The sequence below is a fragment of the Nuphar pumila genome, chromosome 11 (assembly GCF_984573655.1).
Source record: "Nuphar pumila chromosome 11, dmNupPumi1.hap1.1, whole genome shotgun sequence".
NCBI classification, from domain to species: domain Eukaryota; kingdom Viridiplantae; phylum Streptophyta; class Magnoliopsida; order Nymphaeales; family Nymphaeaceae; genus Nuphar; species Nuphar pumila.
Genome location: NC_143259.1, coordinates 17,924,050 through 17,949,581, shown reverse-complemented (window position 1 = coordinate 17,949,581; position 25,532 = coordinate 17,924,050). Strand labels below are relative to the sequence as shown.

General features: G+C 36.7%; 1 pseudogene; it reads right to left on the bottom strand.

Annotated features, from left to right (window-relative positions):
• The window catches only part of LOC149822133 (NAD-capped RNA hydrolase DXO1-like), a 55,475-nt pseudogene extending 32,817 nt beyond the window's left edge, over positions 1 to 22,658 (bottom strand).
• Between the last annotated feature and the right edge of the window lie 2,874 nt (positions 22,659 to 25,532).

The following is a 25,532-nucleotide window of genomic DNA, read 5'->3' as shown; positions in this document are numbered from 1 at the left end:
CAGGAAAAGATTTGAATTTTACCTCTTTTCGCGAAAAGTTTCACCTTTTTTGGAAGGAAATAGAAGAGGTAATCTGAGAAAATTCTTTTCGTGCAGTCAGACTTTTAGAATCAACTAATGCTTTTAGCAAATTGGCAAAGTTTTCACGAATTTCTTGTGAAATAATCACGCAATATAGATTTTGATGAGACATTTAGCTGTAATTTAAATAAATGGTGCGAGAAATCAGACTTTAGAAAACTGGACAGATGAAATATATTAGGTTTTGGAAATCCCGACCAGTTTATAAGAAACTGGATTTTTGATAATCCCGACCAGTGAAAACACTGGATTTCAAATCCCGACCAGTGAAAAATACTGGATTTCAAATCCCGACCAGTTGTGACAACTGGATTCCAAATCCCGACCAGTTATAAAAACTGGATTTCAAATCCCGACCAGTTATGACAACTGGATTTCAAATCCCGACCAGTGAAAAATACTGGATTTCAAATCCCGACCAGTTATGACAACTGGATTTCAAATCCCGACCAGTTATGACAACTGGATTTCAAATCCCGACCAGTGAAAAATACTGGATTTCAAATCCCGACCAGTTATGACAACTAGATTTCAAATCCCGACCAGTTATGACAACTGGATTTCAGATCCCGACCAGTGAAAAATACTGGATTTCAAATCCAGACCAGTGAAAAATACTGGATTTCAAATCCCGACCAGTTATGACAACTGGATTTCAAATACCGACCAGTGAAAAATACTGGATTTCAAATCCTGACCAGTGAAAAATACTGGATTTCAAATCCCGACCAGTGAAAAATACTGGATTTCAAATCCCGACCAGTTATGAAAACTGGATTTCAAATCCCGACCAGTTATGACAACTGGATTTCAAATACCGACCAGTGAAAAATACTGGATTTCAAATCCTGACCAGTGAAAAATACTGGATTTCAAATCCCGACCAGTGAAAAATACTGGATTTCAAATCCCAACCAGTTATGAAAACTGGATTTCAAATCCCGACCAGTTATGACAACTGGATTTCAAATCCCGACCAGTTATGACAACTGGATTTCAAATCCCGACCAGTGAAAAATACTGGATTTCAAATCCTGACCAGTGAAAAATACTGGATTTCAAATCCCGACCAGTGAAAAATACTGGATTTCAAATCCCGACCAGTTATGAAAACTGGATTTCAAATCCCGACCAGTTATGACAACTGGATTTCAAATACCGACCAGTTGTGACAACTAGATTTCAATTACCGACCAGTGAAAAATACTGGATTTCAAATCCCGACCAGTGAAAAATACTGGATTTCAAATCCCGACCAGTTATGAAAACTGGATTTCAAATCCCGACCAGTTATGACAACTGGATTTCAAATACCGACCAGTTGTGACAACTGGATTTCAAATCCCGATCAGTTATAAAAACTGGATTTCAAATCCCGACCAGTTATGACAACTGGATTTCAAATCCCGACCAGTGAAAAATACTGGATTTTGAAAATGAAGGATTTAATCTGATGGTTTGAAAGTGATTGAATTTGGGAGATTATAACCCGAGGGTTGAGAAAATGATAAGACTTTGAGGATATTACAACCAGAGGTTGGGAAACTGATAGAATTGAAGACCTTGAAATGATAGAATTGAGGAGTCGCACCCTAAGGGTTTGATCTTTTGGAATACACGACCAGCAGGAGCTGGATTTTTCGGAAATACGTGACCAACAAGTGTTGGATCCTTTAGGAATACATGACCAACGATTGTTGGATCTTTTGGAAATATATGACCAACGAGTGTTGGATCCTTTGAAAATATATGACCAACGATTGTTGGATCTTTTGAAGTGGTCTGTTTTCAGGATTTATCTTTTTATCCTGAACCGAGAAGGAAGAAAAGAAAATACCTCGTTATCAGGAGGCATCAGATTTATCCCTTAACCTGAAGGGGAGGGAGGAGAAAGAAAGAAAAAGAAGGAAAAAGAAATACCTCATGGAAAAGAGGCATCAGGTTTATCCCTTAACCTGAAAGGGTATTTTTGAAAATAAGAATCAAGGAGAAATAAAATGGATAAATAATAATAAAATGAATAAAAATTGATAAAACTGATAAAAAAATGGATAAACAAAAGGTTTGAGAAAAGAAATTGTTCCTGCCTGCATGTGGGATCTTTTAAAATGAGAGAAGATGATGAGAAAATCATTTTGGAAGAAAGGATTAACCACGAGAGCTAATCTTTGAAAGGGGATCATTCATGAGAGATCATCATGAGGGTTAAATTTTTAAAGCAATGATTTTGAAAACCAATTTGTAGAAAATATGATCAACACAAGGGTTGATATTTGAATGCAATGATTCAAAATCAATTTTTTAGAAAATATGATCAACGCAGAGGTTGATCTTTGAATGCAATGATTTGAAATCAATTTTTTAGAAAACATAATCAACACCAGGATTGATCTTTGAATGCAATAAAATCAAATTTTTGGAAAAATGAGATCAGCATCAGGGTTGATCTTTGAATGCAAATGATTTGAAATTAATTTTTAGGAAAATATGATCAACACCAGGATTGATCTTTGAATGAAATAAAATCAAATTTTTGGAAAATGGGATCAACACAAGAGATTGACCTTTGAATGAAACCAAATTTTTGGAAAATGAGATCAACACAAGGGATTGATCTTTGAATGTAATGATTTGAAAACCAAATTTTTAGAAAATATGATCAACGCAAGGGTTGATCTATGAAATGTAATGGCTTGAAAGACCAATTTTGGAAGATATGATCCACACAAGGGTTGATTTTTGAAATGCAATGATTTGAAATCAATTTTTAGGAAAATATGATCAACACAAGAGTTGATGTTTGAATGTAATGAAATCAAATTTCGGAAAATGAGATCAACACAAGGGTTGATCTTTGAATGTCATGGTTTGAAACCAATTTTTAGAAAATATGATCAACACAAGGGTTGATCTTTGAATGTAATGATTCGAAGTCAATTCTTTGGAAAATATGATCAACACAAGGGTTGATCTTTGAAATGTGATAATTCGAAATCAGTTTTCAGAAAATATGATCAACGCAAGGGTTGATCTTTAAAAAAAAGGTTGTAATAAAATATATGAACTAAAATTTTCATGATTTTTGAAAGACCCTCATAGGTAATATCATTTCTCTCATGAATGATGTCAGGATTGTCCCGAATTTTTGAAAACGAAATTTTAATGCCCCAATATAGCAAAAGGAAGAAAGTATTGAATATCAAAGATATAAAGAAAATCAACATTTCATTGATAAGCAAAAGTTGATGACAGAACTGAATATTTACAAGTATTTTAACTAGAAAGAAATCACAAAGACTGGGTTGACTTTCCCCTACAAAGCGACTAACAGAAAGGGATGAAAGCGAAAAACTCTTGGCATTCTCAATTCTCTGATTGGTCTGGAAAAGGTCCGGTTGAATCTGCAGGCTGCTCTTCTCCTTCCTCTGGTTCCAGAAGCTTTTATCAATGTAATCCTGCACAATGTTTTTGAGGACGAAGCAGCGCTCCGTGTCATGCCCCCTTGCTCGATGAAATTTGCAAAAGCGATTCTTCCATTTTCCTTTGGTGACAGAGGGATCATCCTGCTTTGGGAGCTTGATCATTTCTTTCTCGAGCAGGTATTGGAGAACTTCTTCAATCGGCTGACCTAGAGGGGTAAACTGACGATCATAACCCCAGCCTTCATGCTTTGCTTTCTTCGGCTTGTTTGGCTTCTGCTGAGCTCTGACCCCTATCTGGCAACTAGACTGAGCTTGCATGTTTAGGAGATCCGGATGCTTTTCTCCTTTATTTTGGACAAAGAGATTTTTATCAAGGCAATCCTGAACGATATTCTTGAAGATGAAGCAATGCTCAGTGTCATGCCCTGTTACTTGATGGTATCTGCAGAACTGGTCTATGTATTTTCCCATGACTGTGGAAGGGATGGCGGCTTTTGGGAGCCTGAATAATCCACTGGACAACATGTATTCGAGGATTTTGTCAAGCGGTTCATCTAAAGGAGTGAAATCTCGATCCTTGCTCCAATCCTTGCGCTTTGGCTCTTCTTGCTTCTTGCCTTTTTGCTGAGGACTGCATTGAAGAGGTCTATCGCGATTTTCACAATATTTCCCAATCTGGCTTTTATGCTCTCTCAAGTCGCTGCCCTGGTTGCCTTGATTGCTGCCCTTATTGGCTTTGGAATTTCCTGCACTGATATTGCCGTGTTTATTCATGGGGAAGGTGACGAGCGCCTTTCCTTCTGTGGGAGCTTTTCCGCAACTGGCTTCAGCTTGCTCGGATAATATCTCCAGCATCATCTTTTTGAATAACTGATATATCGCAGGATCAATCTCACTCTTGCTGTCTTGAACTCCCTTTCTGACAGATTTTTGAGAATCCATTCCTTACTCTCTCTGCTTGTAACTGGGATGTTAGAGCAGCGTGATCTCTGAGTTTTGCCCGACTCAACTGATAGTGTTGATGCTCTCTGTGGATTATGAATGGGTTTTTTAGAAAAGATCTAGGAAGAAATTTTAATAAAGGAGGAAATTATAATCTGAAAATGAAAACATCCCATTACGAGGGATCGGGTTGTCACCAAAATTTGCGACAACCGCACTGTTTTTTGAAAAAGGATAAACAAGTAAAATGTGATTAAGGATAAATTTTGAAAAGGACATATCCTGACAAAAGATGTTTTTATTGTAAATGAGGGTGAGGAATAGAATATAGAAAAGGATTTCAAAAAATTGCAGGCAGGATCAAAAAAGAATTAGAAGAAATTAAGAGAAGAAAAAGGAAAATACACCTGGGTTTTAAAATAAGGAGGAAATTGTGAATAATATATACCCAGGGTTTTGGAAAATATAGGGAATATCAAATATTATACAATCATAGATATACAAACAAGAATGCACAAACAGCAATCCCTAAAGGCTGACTCTAAATGCAATATTGAAATGGCTTGTAGGACCTTAATCCTAACTCTAGGGTTCAGATCATCTGATTCCAATCAAGATACGTCGATATACTCACGCCGAAGCTCGAAGTACGTGGCATAGAAATATTCCTCCGGTTCTAAGGCAATGGCTTCCCAACATCCTTGAGCACCTACCGATATACCTCGGACTATGGCCCTTAGGTACGTGGTAGGGGGGCGTGAACCCAAATAAGTGGTCCAGTTGTGAGGCTCTCTCCCGAACTATGGTTCAGTGAGACAGCCCAGCAACATGAAGACCAAGACAAAATAGGTAAGGAGGTTTTCAAAATATGCTCAACATGCAAGAAATCTGAAGGCTCTAATGCAAGTCCTAAAGAGATAGATTAAAATGAAGAGAAGCATACACTTGCATACATTGTTTTGCATTCAATCCCTAAAATTGAGGAGAGTTGTATTTAAGACCTAAGTCTAATGTGAACATGAATAATCTCCTCAATATAGTCCTACCAAACCATACTTAAATCCTATATGTAAGGATGTAAGCTTAGGACAAAATCTAGGCTCCTAAGGTTTGCATGAAAATGTAGCTGATATTTTAAAGAATAAAGACTTAGATAATGTCAAAGCAAAAGAAAAGGCATTAAATTCGACCGAACGAAGACGAGTCCCATCTCGGTCGCCAAAACTGTGATCATCGCAAAATTTTTCCTCTCGTAATACTCTCTCTCTTTCTTCTCTTTTCCTTTTCAACCTCTTATTTTCCTCCTTTTTGAAGGGAGAAAGATAAAAGGACGGAAAAAAAGAGAGAAGGGAAAAGAAAGGAGAGAAGAGAAGAGGAACTCGTTTGCGGGTCTCACTTGACCTTAATTTTGAAAATGTTTGAAATAACTCGCCTTCGTTTTTGAAATATTTGTGGGAAAACTGGGAGACGGGATCCGCTCGTCGGTACGAGGTTCGACCGTTCCTGGCGCCTTTACCAGGGGTAATCGAACCAAGGGTCGAATTAATGCCTTTTGCTTTGCTAAGAAATTATCTAAGTATTTATCCTAAGTCTAAATGCACAATGAATCATGCTTGTGCAAATGCAAAGATGTATGCTCTTTTTTGAAAATATTTTGAAGAAATCCCAAGTGAATCTGATAAAGTGAAGAAATGTTTTCTAACTTAGAACTTAAGATTAAAATTCTAAGTTTTTAGAATAATCAGGAGCTTGGGAAAATAAATCTAGATTTTTGGAAAATGATTTTGAAGTTTTGAGATAAAAGGGATTTTCAAAGTCATAAATGGACTTTGAATCAAAATAGAAATGAAAATGGAATTGAATCAGAATGAAGTGTAGAAAATCTAAATAAAATTGATTTGAAAGTTTAGAATTCAAGATGGAATTTGAATCCAAAGTCTGGATTCTAAATAGATTTCGAAGTTGAATTTTGGATTCAGAATTTGGAACTAGGGATTGGATTTGAAATCTGAAATAAAAATGGAATTGATTTTTAAGAATTGGAATTAAAGTGGAATTTGGATTCAGAATTTTGAATGGAATTGGATTCAAGATTTGGAATCCAAGATGATATTTGGATCTGAAATCTGAGATCCGAGATAGGGTTGGACTCTGGATCTTAAGATAGAATTGGATCTGAAGTCTGAGATCCAAAGTGAAATTGGTTCTGAATCCTATAAGAAAATTGGATCTGAAGTCTGAGATCCAAAAATGGAATTGGAGTTTTGATCCTAAGGAGGAATTGGATCTGAAGTCGGAGATCCAATATGAGTGTTGAATCTTGGATCCTAAGATGGATTTGGAGTTAAATTCAGAAGATGAATCAAGAACTTCCAAATTTAATTTAAACTTGGAAAATGATTTTTTAGAAATTGAATCTTGAATATACAAATGAATTTCAAAGTTAAATTGGATTTTAAATTTAAGATATAATTTAGAATTTGAAATACAAGATGATTCTGAAGTTTCAAAGTCAAAATGGGACTTTGAAATTGAATTCTTGAATCCTTTTGAGGAATAGAATTGAATTTGAATTTATAAATAGGATTTGATCTGAGAAATGAAGGAAAGAATTACTTGGATTTTATGAAAAAGAATTTAGAAATATGATGCAATTCTATCTAAATGATGAATGAATTGAAATTTTTGAATTTGGATTTTTGAAAAGCTATTCCATCCTTTAAATGAATTAAAATCAGATTGAAGATATAATACATCCTTGACTATGGTCATTGAATGTATTATATAATAATCTATATTTATATTCAAGTGAAGAATAAAATACATTTTGGTGCTTTTATAGAATTTAAAATGAAATTAACTCTCAATATACCCTGACTATGGTCATTGATATATATTTTGAGTCAATTTTAAGTTAAATTCTAAATAAAAGGAGAAAATATTTAAGGAAATATGATGAATTTTGAAAATGGATTCAGTGTGGATCCCGTGTTATTTCGTAAAAGATAAAAATCCTAAGTTTTGTCCACACCCTGACTATGGCCATTGATGTGGATCATCAACTTAGGATTGATTTACCTCTTACGAAATGGTGCACGTGCCATACGTATTTCACCAATGTGAGATTCTTGAGAAATAAAGACAAAAATCATGAAAACAAGTAATTCATGGTATTTTATAATGCTCATTCTACCTAAGAGCAGAAAATGTAAATTTTCATTCAAGATCTAACTATTACATTATTTGAATTGAAAAAAAAAAATGTCAAGGCTTTCTAATCTAAAGGAGAAATCCTGCAAAACAAGAGTTAGCTTAAGCTAGAGACAAACATATCACAAAAGATATTACAATGAAAGTTTAAGATGGCATGAGGGAAAGATAGGAAATGACGCATTTATATTTATAGGCACGTATACATACATATATATATAGATGTGTGTATACGTATATATATATATATAGATATATGTATATACATACATGTGTGACCTATATAATATCTTATGAAATGAGTATATATGATGATGATAAATGGGTGTTGTGCACACATGAATAAATCTAAAGCATTGTGGAGTGTATACACAAGTTTATCAACCATGCATAACATGAAATAGTATGAGTTAAGTAACGAATTGCTTTACAACAGTTAGTATAATGAAAGGTGCATATGTAGCCGGGTGTGCAATGAGATGAACAAAGTTTTTGTAGCAGCATAATACATGATTTACAAGGGTGAAAGATGTAGGACACAAGGAATTAGTATAGGTACAGGCTGACTGAAAATATATATATATATATATATATGAAAGAGGCGAATTTATCAAACTTTACAGACACTTTGCAGCACAAGTCATACTACCATAAAGCATCAAGACCAGAACTGACCCTCCTGCTTTCCACAATTAGGTTACCAGCCATATCCAATAACAGAGCTATGTATATAATTGATATTTAGCAATCAGTGCCCAGGATATCATCAAAATGACATTCTTGTCAGAGATACATCGATTCATCCTTCAGCCAGACAACCCTCTACAAGGCTGGGCAATGCTGCCTTTTCATATGGAAGTCATTTCATGGGGTTCATCCTACCAGTGGGTGTCTCTTAACTTACAGATTCAGAGGATTTTTCACTTCTTGGATGCTCAAAACAAGAACTGAAGTAATCATATTCAGGGCAGGGTGACCCTGACAGAAGTTACATTTGTGATCTCCAATGTTTTAGCATGCAGTAGGAAGTCTCAAATGTCATCACGTTGAAACCAGAGCTTGACTTTGCACTTCAGAGAGCACAGGCTAATTTCCCATTTGAATGCTCCTCCTGTGTAAGCTTTTGCAGTTTTTTTTTTTTGGAACCATCTGAACACATAAATAGCTCAGCCATTTTTGCATCACATCAAGAGCACCATAACTCCAATTATGTACGTTTTCTATGAAATTCAAGTAAATACATAAAAAAAAATGTGGATGTAATCCATTTTTTTTTTAGAAGGTGATGGCTGACTGCTAAATATCTTGATCATTGCCTTAGCAGTGAAATGTAGAAACTCCCTTGAAGTACAACCAGCAGTCTCACCTGAATTGGCCGTGACAACAACCATTAACCCCATTCTTGCAGGCTCATACGAGCATAAACAACAAGTATTTGTCCCTTCAACCCAGCTGGAAGCTAATAGGAACACAGAACCTTCAACAAGAATATCAGACCCCAAAAGTCAGTGATAACATAAAAAAATGATGCAACAGTCTCTATGACTGCATGACTTCAATTAATTGATAACCAGATTAAGGTTCTGATGCTAATATGAAATATGTACACAAAAGATTTCTTACCATTTCAGGGGGGGAGTCAAGGAAACGATCCTTTCCTAAATTTTGGAAGAGGCGCAAACAATAGTGCTTGCAAATTTGGGAAAACCAAAAGAATTAATCATCTAATCATGAATGGGAGAGAGGAAATATGTAACAACAGCAAGGCGACCTGGAAATACAACTAGAGAAGGTGATGGCTTCCAAATTCCTTGGATCACCATTAACAAAATCATACATTCAGGATTTAATGCACTTAAGATTAGCATAACAGTTCAACATGACAGATATCTCAAGAGTTTTGCAAAAAAAAAAAAAGGTGAAAATATAAACACATACCTCCAAAAGTAGCTAATGAATGTCCTTTTGCAGATTACACAAAAAAAAAAAGTCTTTGAATTCTTCAACGTGCTTAATACAACTCCCTTTTGAATTGGATAAGGGTTCTAATACATCTCTGAAATGTTGTTGAAACAGCTGGCAAGCCTTCTCCTGGCTGTTGTCACTACCTGTAACCGTGGATCCTCTGCAACTTAAATTTCAACATCGTAAAAGAAGAAAATATAACCTCTTTTGCTAAATAACACGCTATGACAATTAGCCCATTCATCAGCTCCTGCGAAATGGCTCTGGAAGGTAACCCATGGGTTGGTTCTTGGTGGGATCAGCAAACTCCAGATTACTTCCTCTTTTATAACGACAAACAGATTTTCAATGAATGGGGGATCTGATAAATCAAACCTGACGCAGATCCCTGAGATGAAGCTGTCATTTCAGAAACTCAAATGATATGGATGTACGCCATTCATTGCAGCTGAGTTTCATAACTTCAAGGATATGAATGAATTGAAATGCTGGAAGTTCCCCTTTGAGAATTGGTTATCACTGAACTTCAACACATACCATTGGTGCAAGACGATATATCATAAAAAAAAAAACAGAGACCAAAATTCAGAGGGAATGATGGGGATACAGTGGATCAGCCAATGAAGATTAACACTGTTATTATTTCAAATCTTGAGCAGTGATTCAGACCACACAACCCCAGAACCATTTCAAATAAGGATGGTAATGCCAGCAGCAACACAGATTGTGGTAACGATGGGGTAAGCTCAGGAAAACAAAACAAAAGGATTATATCTAAATAGAGAAAAAAGCATAAGATCAAAATATCACTAACAATTCTTAATTGGCAGAAAGCAGCTAGGAAATAGTAGGAGATGAGATTGTAATATATACAAGAAACTAAAAAAAAAAGAATTCATAGGTTACAAATCGATCGCCAATAAGGAAAACTGGGAATCATGATATATAAAGAAGATGGAAAATGACATGAGCCATAGACGGGAATGATGTAAATCGTGATCCTCCTGAAATGCAAAGGGATGTTAAATCTACATAATATAAACAGGGGAAGAGAGAAGAAAAATAAACTGATATAAGGCCCCTCTTTGTAATAAATCAATTATGAATCCAAACTTCTGGTCGATTAATCAGAGCATCTCACGGTAGATGCTGATCTCTGTGACATATTGACACTCAACTATTCACATAACGATACCATATTCTGGCAGGTTGGAACCAGAAAATTAAGAAAAGAAATAAAGAAGTCATGAGACAGAACACGATGATGAATCAGAAAGAAGGAAAAGGAATTCACTAGAGCTCTGACTACATATTAACCCGAAATAACAATAACGACTAAAAAAAAAAATTTTAAAAGAAGAGAAAAACTAAAATCACAATGAAGGAAATGTCATCCTATCTTGATAAACACTGGAATTCCACGAAATGTCAACACCCCGTTCATATGGAATGGAAATTCATGGGAAAATAAAATAAAAAAAAATTGGATAACAAAGGAAATGTAACCCCAACGAGGGTGAAATTTTATTGCAGAGTGCAAATCAGAGCTGCGATAAGCAGACTGATATTGCAGTATATTGCTTCAAAAAAAATGAAAATCTAAGAGGAGTAAAAGGGAACTTACCTGTAGTTGTAGAACCTTCAGTGGTAGGCTCTTCTCTGTCAGGTGGAAGAAATCCAGGAAATAAGAAGAAGAGGAAGAAGGATTGAAGGAGAGAAGAATGGTAGGGTGAAGACGGGTGAAAACAAGAGGAAGGAGAAGAAAACAAAGGGATGCGGGGGTGAAGGCGATGGATGAAAAAGAGGCCTTCCACGCCCCTTTTAAAGGTGGAGGAGATGGTTCGAGAAAGGGAGGTTAGAGGGTGCGCCATGGTAAGAGAGGGTTTTAGGGTTTCGGTGGAGAGAATCGGGAGATACCCGACTGAGGGAGGCGGCTCTCCCTCCCCTTTTTTCCATTCACGAAGGGTTTTCCAAAAAACCCTAAAAAGAGCATTTTGCATAAGACCCCCTCTGATTTTTGAGTTTTTACAAAAAGGGGCTCTCAGGGCTTTTTAGCAAAAATTTGACTTTTAAAGTTTAAACTAATTCATCATTTTTTTTTCTCAAAAATTTTCCATTTTTTTGGTTTTTGGTGTTATTTTTCTATTTTTTTGTATTTTTAAGTAGAAAACCTAAGATTTGTGAGAAAATAAGAATTAAAACTAATTTTTTTGTGTTTTTGCAAAATATTTACAAAAAGGGGATTTTTCTGAGAACTAAAAGCTATTTTGAGAAAATTTCTTCAAAAATGGGTTTTGATCCGGATTTTGAGGAAATATGGATTTAAAGTACTGGATTCGGATCCGGAGTTGATTTTGAACATATCAATATGGATTCTAATTCAGAAAATCTGAAGAATGATCAAAATTTAGCTTTTGGTTTTCTCAGAAAATGAAACCAGGGGCAAAAGGGTCATTTTTACAAAACTTTGAAAAATTTGGGGTGTTCACAAGCACATATGAGCATGATAGAATCATATATAAAGTTTTTCTGACTGCCTTAGAACACATATGAGCATGCTATAATCACATATTCAAATTTTTGACTTCCTTAGAAAACATATGAGCATGATTGAATCACATATATAGCTTTTTGTCTGCCTTAGAGCACATATGAGCATGGTAGAATCACATATAGAGTTTTTCTGGCTGCCTTAGAACACATATGAGCATGATATAATCACATATAGAGTTTTTTTACTGCCTTAGAACATATATCATTCATGATAGAATCACATATAGAGTTTTTTGCCTGCCTTAGAGCACATATGAGCATGATAGAATCACATATAGAGTTTTTTTACTGCCTTAGAAAACATATGAGCACATGATAGAATCACATATAGTGTATAATTTATTTCAATATATTTTGTTTATCAATACTGATTGTTCTTTTCTTATGTAGGTTGCTAGTGATAATCAGTATAGCGGAGCTGAAGGGACAGATCAAGGCAATAAACAAGAAGACACACAAAATCTTGGCGATGATTAGATTAATGTGTTGAATTTGTTCTATTTTTTTTTTCGAAAATGTAATTGTTGAATTGTAAATAATTAAACTTATTAATTTTAAAGTGGAACGATTAATTGTTTAAGTTTCCTTTTATATGAAATTTTATATGTACTTTGTTTTTTATTTACAGGAAATATAAATTGTATAAGAAATATAAATTGTAGCGTTCTCGATATTTAATTTTCAAATAATTTTTTTTATTTTTTTTCTTGTTTGCGACGGATTAGCGACATATATATCCATCGCTATACATATAATTTAGTGACGGCTGTAAATCCATCACCAAGCCGGGGTCGTCGTTTAGTACCAGCGGATTTGCGACGGAATCCGTTGTTCGTTATTCCGTCGCAATTAGCGACGGAACTAGCGACGGATTTATTCTGTCGCCAGTTAGCGTCAAAAAATTTGCGACGTAAGCTATCCGTCGCTAATCCATCGCTAAGCCGGTTAGTGACAAATTAGGGACGGAATAGTGACAGAATGAGGTCATCGTTAATCCACTGCTTTGTTGTAGTGGATTACCATTCAAAAATGCATTATTTACATTCATTTGAAATATAGGTTATTTTTTAATCGAGGCTATAGCAATAAGAGTCCTAACAATTGGCATTCGAGCAACTGAGGCAAATGTCTCATCGTAATCAATTTCATGTTCTTAATTGTAACCCTTGGCTACTAACATAGTTTTGTATCGTTCTAATGTTTCATCGCATTTGGTATTTATCTTGTACACCCATCTACATCCTATAGTTTTTCTACCTTTAGGTAATGTTTGGATTTCCCAAGTTTTTATTTTTTTCAAGGCTTCTAATTTATCATTCATTACCTTAATCTATTGTAGATGATGTTTAGCCTCATGATAAGATTGTGGTTCGGAATATGAGTGTATGGCCATTAGGCAGGACCTATACCTGAGTTCAAAGGAATCATAGGATACAAATCTACTATGGGCTTTTGAAATTCTTATGAATTTTCTAAGACTATAAGAATCTATTTCTTAATTTTGAGAATATTTTTCTAAAGCACATGGTGGATGATCTTCGGTATGTCGAGCATAGGTTTGTATATCATTATGAGATGGGTCTATATCATTAAGACCCACATTCATACTCTCACTTGCATTATGCAAGTCTTCATTTCTACTCTCATGTGTCAAGAATATTTTCACGTTGTTCATGTTCATTGACAAGGTAAAAAAGAAACGAGTAGTCACAACTTTTTTGGATTTTTTCTTTGCAAAAACCAATTTCATGTTCAAGAAAAGTGACATTTCGAGAAACATACAATTTGTTTCTTTCAATGTCATAACATCTATATCCCTTTTGACTTTCGCCATAGCCTAAAAAAACACAAGGGATTGCTTTTGGAGAAAGTTTGTCATTCTTATTAGTAAGGATAAAGCATTTGCATCCAAAGACCCTTGACCTTTTATAATCAGGAGATGTTTTAAAAAGTTTTTCAATAGGAGAGATATTTTCAATGTTTTTAGAAGGCATTCTATTTATCAAATAGACTGTCGTAAGGGCGGCTTCGGCCCAAAAAGCTTTTGGAACATTTCTAGACACAAGAAGTATTCTAGTGGTTTCAATAATGTGTCTATGTTTTCTCTCGGCTAGTCCATTTTGTTGAGGAGTGTATGGACACGATTTTTGGTAAAAAATCTCAATTAGGTCAAGATAATTTTCAAATTCTTTTGACACAAATTCTCCCCCATTATCGATTCTAAAGATTTGAATATTAGTTTTAAATTGATTCTTAATATGACAATGCAATTTTTTAAAACACTCAAACACTTACAATTTTTGTTTTAGAAAAAATATCCAAGAATGTCTACTATGGTCATCTACAAACATAACAAAATAGGATACCCCTCCTTTGGATACGACTGGAGTCGGTCTCCATACATCCGAATATATTAACTCAAATGGGTTCTTAGTTATAAAATGACTTGGTCCAAAGGTCAAAGACTTCATTTTGCAAGAATGCAATCTTCACACACAAAATCTCTTTTTTTATAATTTGAAAGAAATGGAAACAAGTGTAATTTGGTTACGCTAGGATGTCTTATTCTTTTGTGCCAAATTTCTATATCTTTCTTTTCTACAAAATTTTAAAACGGTTGTTTTGGTAACTCAAGATTGTCCACGACATAGAGATCTCATCTTCTATGGTCTCACCCAATCGACTTCTCGGACCGAAGATCCTCTATTAGACAATCATTAGATGAAAATAGTACTTTGCAACCATGATCCATTATTTGAGAAACTGATAAAAGATTTAAATTTAATTTTGGTACTACTCTAATATTTGGTATGTAAAAGATTGAATGTTTTTGAAAAATCTCAAAACTTTTGATTTTCAAAATGTTTCATCGACAGTCGAAACATAAGAGTCATTTGGGTTAAACTTACATTCGGACAATATGGACTCATTTGGTGTCACATGAAAGAAAGCACCAGAGTCAAGGATCCAGGAGGTCTTACCATGGTCACCACTTGTAGATATGGTTGCTCCCGAAAAAGATAGAGCTTGAGCTTTAAGCATGGGTTGTAGCGCCTCCATTAGTTGTGCCAAAGAGAGCGAGTCAATGCACTTGGAGTCGTTTATCTCACTCCTTTCAACCAAAGCAACTCTTTCTTTATGATCATCCTTCTTTCTTTTGAGACAAAAAGGCTTGATATGTCCTTATTCGTAACAATGATAACAAATTATCTTTACACCTTTTTTGTATTCATGATCACCCTTTTTTCATTCCTCTCATAGTTGTTGGATTTTTTTTTCATTTTCATTTTTTACAAAATGAGGAGGTTTGTAGCTTCTAGTATGATTTTTGGGCTTTAAGATGGAAAGCACAGATTCTTCATCTTTTAAAACAGAAGGTTTCTTTAATCTATTTTCTTTCATAGTCAATTCTTCAAGAGTTTCTACTATAGAAGGAATACCTCCTCTGCCGATTTGGTTCCTTCAAATTCGGGTCTAAGCCCATTAATAAATTGATAGAAATGCATCTTTTAATTTGATTTTCACGGAGTTCTACGTCTTGTGGGCAATGCCACTTTGACTCAAGAATAGCCAATTCATCCCAAAGAAGAGAGAGTGCATTATAGCATTCTCTAATGCTCATCTCTCTTCGAGTCATAGTTCTCACCTAGTTTTGAGCATTGCATATGTGTGCAATATCTTTAAGACTATACATGTCTTTAAGATATTTTCATGCATCACTAGTGAAATCAAATTTTGCCAAACTAGAACATTTGTGGATGTCCACACTATTGATGATCCATCCAATTATTTTAGAATGACCCATCCTACATTCTTTCAATTTCTTTTCATAGTCGAAAATGGCTTTACCTATTTCCTTCACTTAAAGAGCAACCTTCTTCCCATTCTCAATTTTTGTAAGAATGAACTTAGGCACTTTTTCGGTACCGTCCACCAAACCTCATAGTCCTTTTTTTCATATTTTGTGTTTTACTATGGATGCCCACATCACATAGTTTGTATCGTTTAGGCGTATGGGAATGGAGACTATTACTTCCCTCTCATTCTCTATTTCTTTACAATGCAAAGAGAAAAGGTAGAGAAAGAGGGTGGAGAAAAGAAGAGAAAGAAAAAGAAAAATGAATACAAAACTTTCTTGAGAGATGGCATGTTTCCCCACAATTTGTTGTATCTGCTAAGCTCATGATTCTCCTCTTGATATTGTCATGAATTTTCCTCTAAAAATTGCCTTTGAACCACCAAAGCTTTGATACCACGTAATAAAATGGATTGAATCCAATAAACATGCAAGAACACACTTTCAATCAAGTAGAATACTTGATTGAATCATCAAACCACCCACAAGGGTCTAACAAATTTGTTATTGCATAGTCACTAAAAAATGAGTTAGAAATACAAGGCCACAAAGGGCCTATTTATAATACAAATGGACTACTAGGGAGCAGCCCCCCAACGGCCATATTTATGACTATTGTGAGCAGCTCCAACAGCTATATTGGAGCTGCCCCAAAAACACAAAAAACAAAAAACAAGAAAATACAAATTAAAAATAAAAGAAAAAGATTGTCAGCCCCTAATGAGCTGACACCTATTCCAATAAAAGACAAATATACCCTTGTTGGGTATTTCGGTTTACAACAAATGTATATATATATATATATATATATATATATATATATATATATATATATATATATATATATATAATTAACAATTCACTAATATGTTGCAACACCTTAAAAACGAGCATTCATTATCTGCAAAATGTGACTCTTTCATCATTATCAGATTCTTACGTTTCCAAAAACTAGGATTAAACTGCAGCTCTATGGAATTCAAAAATTACCTCTTTTATCAATAAATGAATCAAAGCCTGCATTTAGATCAACTCCAACATCTTTAAAAATGCCATGCCTAAATAGTCTCTGACAGAACACCCAAAAGATCTAAAGTGTAAGAGAAACCTTAGTCATAAATTATGATAAAATTTTCACACGTAATGTAAGAATTTAGTCATGATTAAATCAAATCCCAGAATATAAGCAGAAGATAGATATTAGAAACACTAGAATACACTTTGAGTAATGACGCACAAGCAAACACAAATGTTGTGACTTACAACAGCTCAGATGCTGAACAACCATGAATAACCGAAGTATGGCAGCATGAGATGCTGGATTACTAACCAGGCATCGATTATCAAAGTAGACTTCTCCACCTTCATCATGACTATAGCATGCAAGTTCACAGGGCTGACCAAGTTTCAGACCATCAGTCATACAGAGCTTCTTAACTAAAAGCGCATAATTTCATCCTCAAAAGTTGGGAGTTGTATGTACCTCCTGAAATGCAACACACTTCCTAGACAAAGTTTCTTCACTCTTAGGAAGCTTCAGGTCTGAAATAAAGCGTGAATCAGAGCGTCCATTTGCTATAAAGCCAAAACTACAGCGATTATGCCATTGTTGGAAAGTTCCAGGCCGAGGAAGGAGGGATGCAGACAATATACCATCATTTGAATGACCAGATTGCCAGTGGCCACGACCAAAACTCCACCTATTTTGGCTTTTTACTTGCCGAATTATTGGGCATGCTGCAATTTTATAAGACTCAAATGCTTTAACAGTAACGTCATGCACAACAATGTGTGCATGTAAGTACATGATTGTGCATACATGTGTGTACTTGAGCAACCAACACAAACATATCAATAAACACACGAGACACATTTCCACATTCCACACACACAAACATGCACATCCCACAAAAGAACAAGCAGAAATTTCAAGATTACAATATTTAAGCATGATTTTGGACAGCAGAGAGAGTGAAACATCATAATTATGAGTACATTCGAAGACATCACAGTTCCAACCTTCAACATTGTTAAAGAAAAAAAGAATTCCAACAATTGTCACTGTAATTCCACCAATGTCTATATATATCATGTGATGGTAACCATGTGATATTTTGCTTCCCCAATGACTGCCCACATTGGTTCCTTTGCATTGCCTGCTTCCTGAAGCCATTCAAAAATTATATCCAGCATTGCTTTTGTTTTCTGCTCTGGCAACAACATTTAGACAAACCCAAGTAAATCTAGAGTCTATATTCTATAAAAATGTTTTGCTTTGTTTATAGATTCTAGAAATAGGGAATGTAATCAACTAGCAAGCGCCTTTTACGTAAATCTTATTATTGCCATTTCACTTATTTTGTCTACTTAACTAGATTGGAAAATTGGTCTCTTGAAAAATACCACAAAGATTCTACCTCTCGCAAGATGCAATCATTTGATTTAGAGATTGCTGCAAAGATTTTAATCTTTGACACCATTTAACTATTTATTTTCAATCAAATCAAGGACTGAAGACAATAAGCGTTAGCAGTGTCAGAAACATAAGCAAGAAGTGCCCTACTTAAGGTGTTCATTGGCATCGCTTCCAGTACAACAGCACACATTTAGGCAGCTCTTAGTTGGTAGGAATCACAAACGCATAACAACTGGTAACAACATTCATAACAGGATGCCACAATCACACTTTATGGCGCGATTTAATCCATGGTTGGATCTCTCGGTGAGTCAACTCATCACTCGGCTGAGTCATCTCAGAACGAAGCCCATCCAAGTCAAAAAAAGTCGGTGAAATTATTACTGTCTAAAAAATTGCCTGATTTATGTATAAACTCGGGTGACTCAGTCGAGTCAACGCATTGATTCGATCACAAAAAGCACCAAAAACTAATAGATTCAGTTGAGTCATGGGCCAGTACGACTCAGCGAATTCAAATTGTAATATGACGTTTTTAAGAAAAAACAGTAGGGTTTCAACCCTACCCCACCCCCCTCGCCTTCCATTCCTACTCAACCCCAACCCCTCTCAGTCTCTCTCCCCCAAGTGTTCAACCCACCACCATGCTGCCGGTGGCAGGTGGAAACTTCTGGCGAGTCAAGGCCCAAGGGAGCCGTCAACAGAGGCAGCAAAGCAAATAGGCAATGCTCTCTCTCTCTCTCTCTCTCTCTCTCTCTCTCTCTCTCTCTCTCTCTCTCTCTCCATTGACGCTCTTCTGATTCTTGCACTCTTTGATTAGTGTCAATGCTTGGGTTCCAGTTTGACTGTCATCGGTGGCATTCTTCTTTGCACCTCCTTTCAATCCTGCTTGGGGTCTCAATCGCACTATTATATACTCAAATCCGAAGTAGGGGAGTTGGTTGATTTTTTCCTTTGATTTTGTTCTCTTTGTTGTTTTTCCCCTTTAATTTTGTTCTCTTTGTGGACGTTTTTGTACAAATCACTCATCACCACATTTTTTAGCTTATACATGTTCACTTGCGATCATTAATTTTATTTTTTTTACCTCTTCTTGTCCACTTCTTTTGTTTTGTGGTTCTGCATAGAGGGATTAATGTTAGTTTAGGACCATAAATATAAATTTTTAATGTTAGTTTTTTGTATTGAATTTTACAAAGAAATCATAGTTAGCAAATTTTGATCTTTTTTATCTTAATGAGAAGTTTGGACCTTAGGTGATACGGTCTGAATACTGGAGGACCTTAATCCAAACCCATCACCACTGTCAAGCAAAATAGATCTGGGTGTAAAGGATTCAGATCCACACCTAGATACAGATCCCAGCTTCCAGTGTCACTCGACAGTAGGAACCAACTCGGAGGTGCTGCCTCCTCAGATCATCTATGTGGGAACCAACTCGGAGGTGCTGCCTCCTCAGATCATCTATGCGGGTCTCATTATCAAAGCGCTACATCATCACAAAGACTCGAGACCTCAGGGCAGATCCAGAACCAAATCCTCCAAGAACCGGCCAGCCCCTAGGGGATCCACCTAGGGAGAGCGACTTTCCCTATTAAAGAAGATGAAGGACAAGTGGCCCGATATGGTCAAGACAAAAGAAGACCGAGTTTTATGGCAGCAGGGAATGATATGGATCCAATTGAGATCCAATTTGTATCAGCCATTACCAGAGTGGAGCAAGCAAAGATCCAACCTAAGGTAGCATTGGGCGGACCAGGGCGCGGGTTGTGAGGCGAAGCGGGGAACCAAGGCGGGACCTGGATCCAAGGAGGGGCCAGCTGGCCCTTGTGGGGCCCACCTAGAAGTCGACACCCCCTTGGGAGAGGTGCCTAGAAGGGCATGCAAGTAGGGAGACTCCAAGGAATATCTTGGTTTAAGAGACTCCCTTGAGTTTGAGAAGAGTCTTGTTTTGAAAAAAGACTCCTAGGATTTCTCATTAGTTTTAATTAGTTTTTGAATATTGTAATTTGCTTTATTATTTCTTGTTTTTGGTGATGGCTTTATGAGTCCCCTTGAGCATATGCATAGAGGCTCCCTTGTGCTGAAAAAGAGCTAAGCATTTTTAATTGAAAAAAGCTTCCTTTTGGAAAATCCTCTCTCTCTCTCTCTCTCTCTCTCTCTCTCTCTCTCTCTCTCTCTCTCATGCGCGTGCGCGCGAGCCCTTAGGCTTTTGTCTATTCTCTCTCTCTTGGCCCCTAGGCCCTCATCACTTTGACCATCTAGGCCCCTAGGCCTCTCTTTTTTTATAGCCAAGTCTCTCTCTTGGCTCAACTTTTGGGTGTGCTTGATCCATGTAGTCAAGCCCACTTAGTTGACCAGGGTGTTACCAAAGCCCACGCAAGCGGTTCATGCTCATGCCGGTGTTTCAAGCCATCCTCAGCGTCAGCCGTGAAGACTAGACATTTCCCAATACCTCCCCTAGGCCCCGGTAAGTCGAACCCACCCTCATCTAGGCTCAAACCCACTTCTGGACCTTCTTTAATCAAACCAGATATAGTTAACCCAATCCATTCTGCATGCTGAGATTTGCAGAATTTAGCCTGACTTCCTTAGGTCATATCTTCCTAACTAGAATGAGTTTGGTTCTCAGATTTGAACCCTAACTCAATCCATATGTCTCCAACCTACCATCCAAAAATCAACCATAAACTCTAAAGTCCAAACCAATTAGGAGAACCACTTTGTTTACTGAAACCTGTCAAAACAGAAAACCAGACCCATACAGATTTTCTACGGTCTAATCACGGACTCATAAATCTTCGACCGAGTGAAGTTTGACCATGCGGTTTGTTGCAGTGTTTTCCTCCACATATCCCCTAGCTACCCTCCAAATTTGAGTCATTTTTGTTCAACCAATTAGGAGAAATTGTGTTTTTCCTAAAGTCTCTCAGAAATTTCAGAACTTGTTCTTGACTTATACCATGTTTTGACTTAACCGACCTAACCCGAGTCTAGTTTCAAACCCAATTTCACCCCAGTCCCACTTGGAACGTAACATTAGGCTATTTAATTTTTATAGGATGGATTTATAATTTATATGTTTATGACTTAATTTTATAAAATTAATGAAAAACCTTGACTCGCACTGGGTTGACTCACCAGAGTGAGTCACAAGCAGCTTTCAAGAGGAGTTTAAGGATGAAGAATGCATGCATTGCTCCTTACAATTTGAGGCACCTTGCAGGTTCTCACGTTTCCCCTCAACGCAATAACCGGGATTTACCCACTGTAATCTAACACCATTTCCATTGTTGAATATCATTATTGTTTCCCTTAGTTGAAACATATCCTACAATCTCACTTAAGTGAGGATGCTATTTCAGAAGGTCTAGATGCAAGCCTTTCTTCATAAGCTTATAATCAACACTCAACAGGTGAGAAGTCGCAGTTACTTTCCCCATTAGTAGTTTGTTTCCATTCGAGGAATCAAAGAACAATTCCAAGAATCCAGTTTCCACTGATGCAACTCCTTTCAAAAATCACATAGTAAATTGGCTCGTGAAGCATTGCACTGAAGTACTGAACTTGTTCTTCATATGCCACATTTTTGGTCCTCACTTTTTGGTTGTAAAAACAGAAAAAAGCACAATCACGATGATGGTGGCATCAACTTTAGAGAAAATTCCAATTTGTCATGGAACTATCAAAAACACAAAATCGTGCAACAACTAAAATAACCAATAACCCAACTAAAATTTGCAACAAGAAACCAGAAAAACTTGAACGGATGAAGAAGAAGAAAATAGAAAACCACAACCCATATTGGATATCAAGAAAGACCACTCAGAGAAGGTGATATAGAGTTGCTTGGCACCGAAAACGGGCTTGTTGCCTGCGTTCGACAATAGTCCTCATTGTCCGAACCGAAGAGATCTTTCCCCTCTTCTTCTTCTTCTTCTTCTTCTTCTTCTTCTTCTTCTTCTTCTTCTTCTTCTTCTTTCTTCTCCTCATCCTCTTCATCCTCACCACCTCTGCTCTCCTTATCTCTATCCCCATCTTCTTCACCCTCACCTTCGCTCTCGCTCCCACCGTTGCTGCTCTCGCCGCTCCCGGATTCTTCTATGCCACCAGACAAAGAAGAAGACGACAATGACTCGCTCTCTTCGCCTCCCTCGTTCTCATGTTTGGAATTTTCCCTGAACAAATCCAAATCCTGCTCCAAAAAATCCATCTATTTCCCAAAAATTCCCCCAAAAAATCGTAAAATTGAGATATCTATCGATTGCCCAAGATCAAACTCTAGATGGACAAGTAGACAATCGAATCTAAATGAGGAAATGAGGAATAAATCAGTAAACCCTAGATGATCGCTCGAAGGAGTGAGGCCAAAGAGGGAGAGAAAGAAAGCGAAGCGAAGAGTGAAATCCAAACGCGACCAATTATGAACTACCCAATTCTGGAAAACGCTTATAGAATCAGATATTTTTTCTGAGACTCGAATAGAGATAGAGTCGGATTTTTACAAGATTAGGATAAAAATCAAGTTGGATGGGTTCTTGGTTCTTGGTTCTTGGTTCTTGGTTCTTGGTTCTTGGTTCTTGGTTCTTGGTTCTTGGTTCTTGGTGGATCTGGCTCGAGCATCCTAAGTTGAGCAAGTCAATGGGGTCTAGGTCTTGCTCCACTCGGTTTGCTTAGGCCGATTGTGGTTCAATCCATAGTTACCAGAGTAAGAAGTGGATGCGAGAGACGATGGGTGAAGTGTGAAGTGTGAAGAAAATGTCTCAATATACGAAGCATTCATGAAGCATAAGACTTTGTTTGGGATCCAACCGTTGGAAGTCATAGGAGCGGAACTGTACAATCTATAGCATGGAAACTTGTTTGGGAGCATATAAAATGGTGCCTTGATGGTGTTGGCAGAAAATGTCAACAAAAAATCTTCAAATCAATTAGACTCTATATCGATCATCTTCACTGATTGGTTTGGCCTAATTGGAAGGGGAGTGGCGATCGGAGTGGAGTTGGGACATTTTTTTTTAATGGGCAAGTTGGGGTTAGGCAGACCCTTACCCGTTATGCAACAATACCATTAGAATTGCAACGTCCCAACACAAGGTGTCGTGTACTAGCTGCTCCTACCAGACAAGGAGAGCACCCCGTTGGCTTCCCGAGATGTTGTCATGAACTTTGCTCCCATCTTTGCTAACCCATCATCGTCGTCACCGTTTCTCCCAACTCTATGGTCAGAAATGAACAGGATCCGCTCATTATGAGCTCAAGGGAGCCAAAGATGACAAACATTCTAACTACTCTGAACTCAAAAATGAGCTTGGTTGACTCTGATTGACAGTGGCTTAGGGATAAAATAGGAATTTTACTAACAAAAAGGGTGAAATGATACCTAAAGTGGGAAAGACTTAGGATTAAACTCCTATACTGACCTAAGGGGATTGACATCTATTAAAAAATGGTGCTTGAAAATGAATAAGAAAAATTTGGGGTGTTTACAGATGCTCCTCTTTGCTACTAAGCCGGTTGAAAGCCGAGCTTAGTGGCAAAAAAAATACACCAAATTTTGGCTAAAAAATGCCTCAGTTAGAAAAATCTGACCACGTACAAAAGAATTAGCTCTGATGATAATGGTAGGTATGGAATGGAGGATGAAGAAGAAGATTCACCTTATTGGAATGAAGCTCAGGCTTGACCCTTAACCTGAACGGAAAGAAAATATCTCACGAAGTGAGACTCAGGTATAACCCTTAACCTGAATGGGCATGGAAAATACCTCATGAAGTGAGGCTCAGGTGTAACGCTTAACCTGAATGGGTATGGATAAATACCTCATGAAATGAGGCTTAGGTGTAACCCTTAACCTAAATGGGTATGGATAAAATAGGATCCTCGAATGAGGAAACCATGATGAAACCTTCAGATTTCGCATTATAAATCTGAGAGGGGTTTGCAAAAGGAAGAAAATGGGGTTCCCTAAAGCTTTGAAAAGGGATTGATCTTGGGTGCCTCATTGCTGAGACTGAATAGCTTTTGAAAAAAATGACCTTTTGTTGGAAATATAAATGTTGGTTCGACCTCGAACCGAAAACAAAATGAACTGTCTATGGCGAGACAGTGGAGAAACACCAAAAAGTGTGTGAATCTAAGAGCCCGGGTGCTCAGATTAAATAGAAGGGAATGATCTTTAAAGCTCCTGCTATCAAGTCCTAAAGAGGGATAACAACAACGCCAGGATATGTCAAAATAGTCATCAAGCACTCACTTCATGTTGGGATAGCTTGAAAAGACTGTCAAAATGATAAAAATTATAGTTGATTCCAAATGATTGAAATATGTACATTCGTGCAAAAAATATATTTCCTCTTCTACCTAAAGCACTACCTTTGACCGGGCTAACTCCATAGAATCCATAATTAAATTCAAATTATTGTTGTTGGGTTTCTTTAAGGAAGCTATCCATTTCCTTGATATGAAAAAAAAGGAAACGTGTTCTCAGTATCATAAAAGCGGTTGGATGAAAAGATATTGATAAAAGTATTTAACATAAATAAAGATGATTCTTTGCAGTTTGACAGTTTGATATCTGAGGTTTACCCATGATGATCTTTTTGCACTTTTTTGAGACATAGGGATTGAGTTTTCTTGAGGTTTGGCAAGAATTTCATCACATCAGCCTTTAACTTGGTGATGTTCTGATTTTTCTTGGGACACGTCACATACTCCTTCAACTTGGAGGTGATCCGAGTCTTCTTTGGTCCCAAAAATTATATTGATAATATTGTCTCTTTTATTGATGTCTCTTTGATGATCTTTTGCACTCTTTTGAGACATGAAAAGTGAGCTCTCTTAGGATTTGGCAAGAATTTCATCACATCAACCTTCAACTCGGTGATGTTCTGATCTTCTCTGGAAGGACACATCACATGCTCCTTCAACTTGGATATGATCCGAGTCTCCTTTGGTCCCATGAGTTAGATTGATAATATGGTCTCTTGGATCAAAATCTCTTGATGGTAACAGTGATCAAATATCTTTTAGGGATTATCGGGAGGTTCATCGCATCAGCCTTCAACTTGGCGATAATTTAAACTTT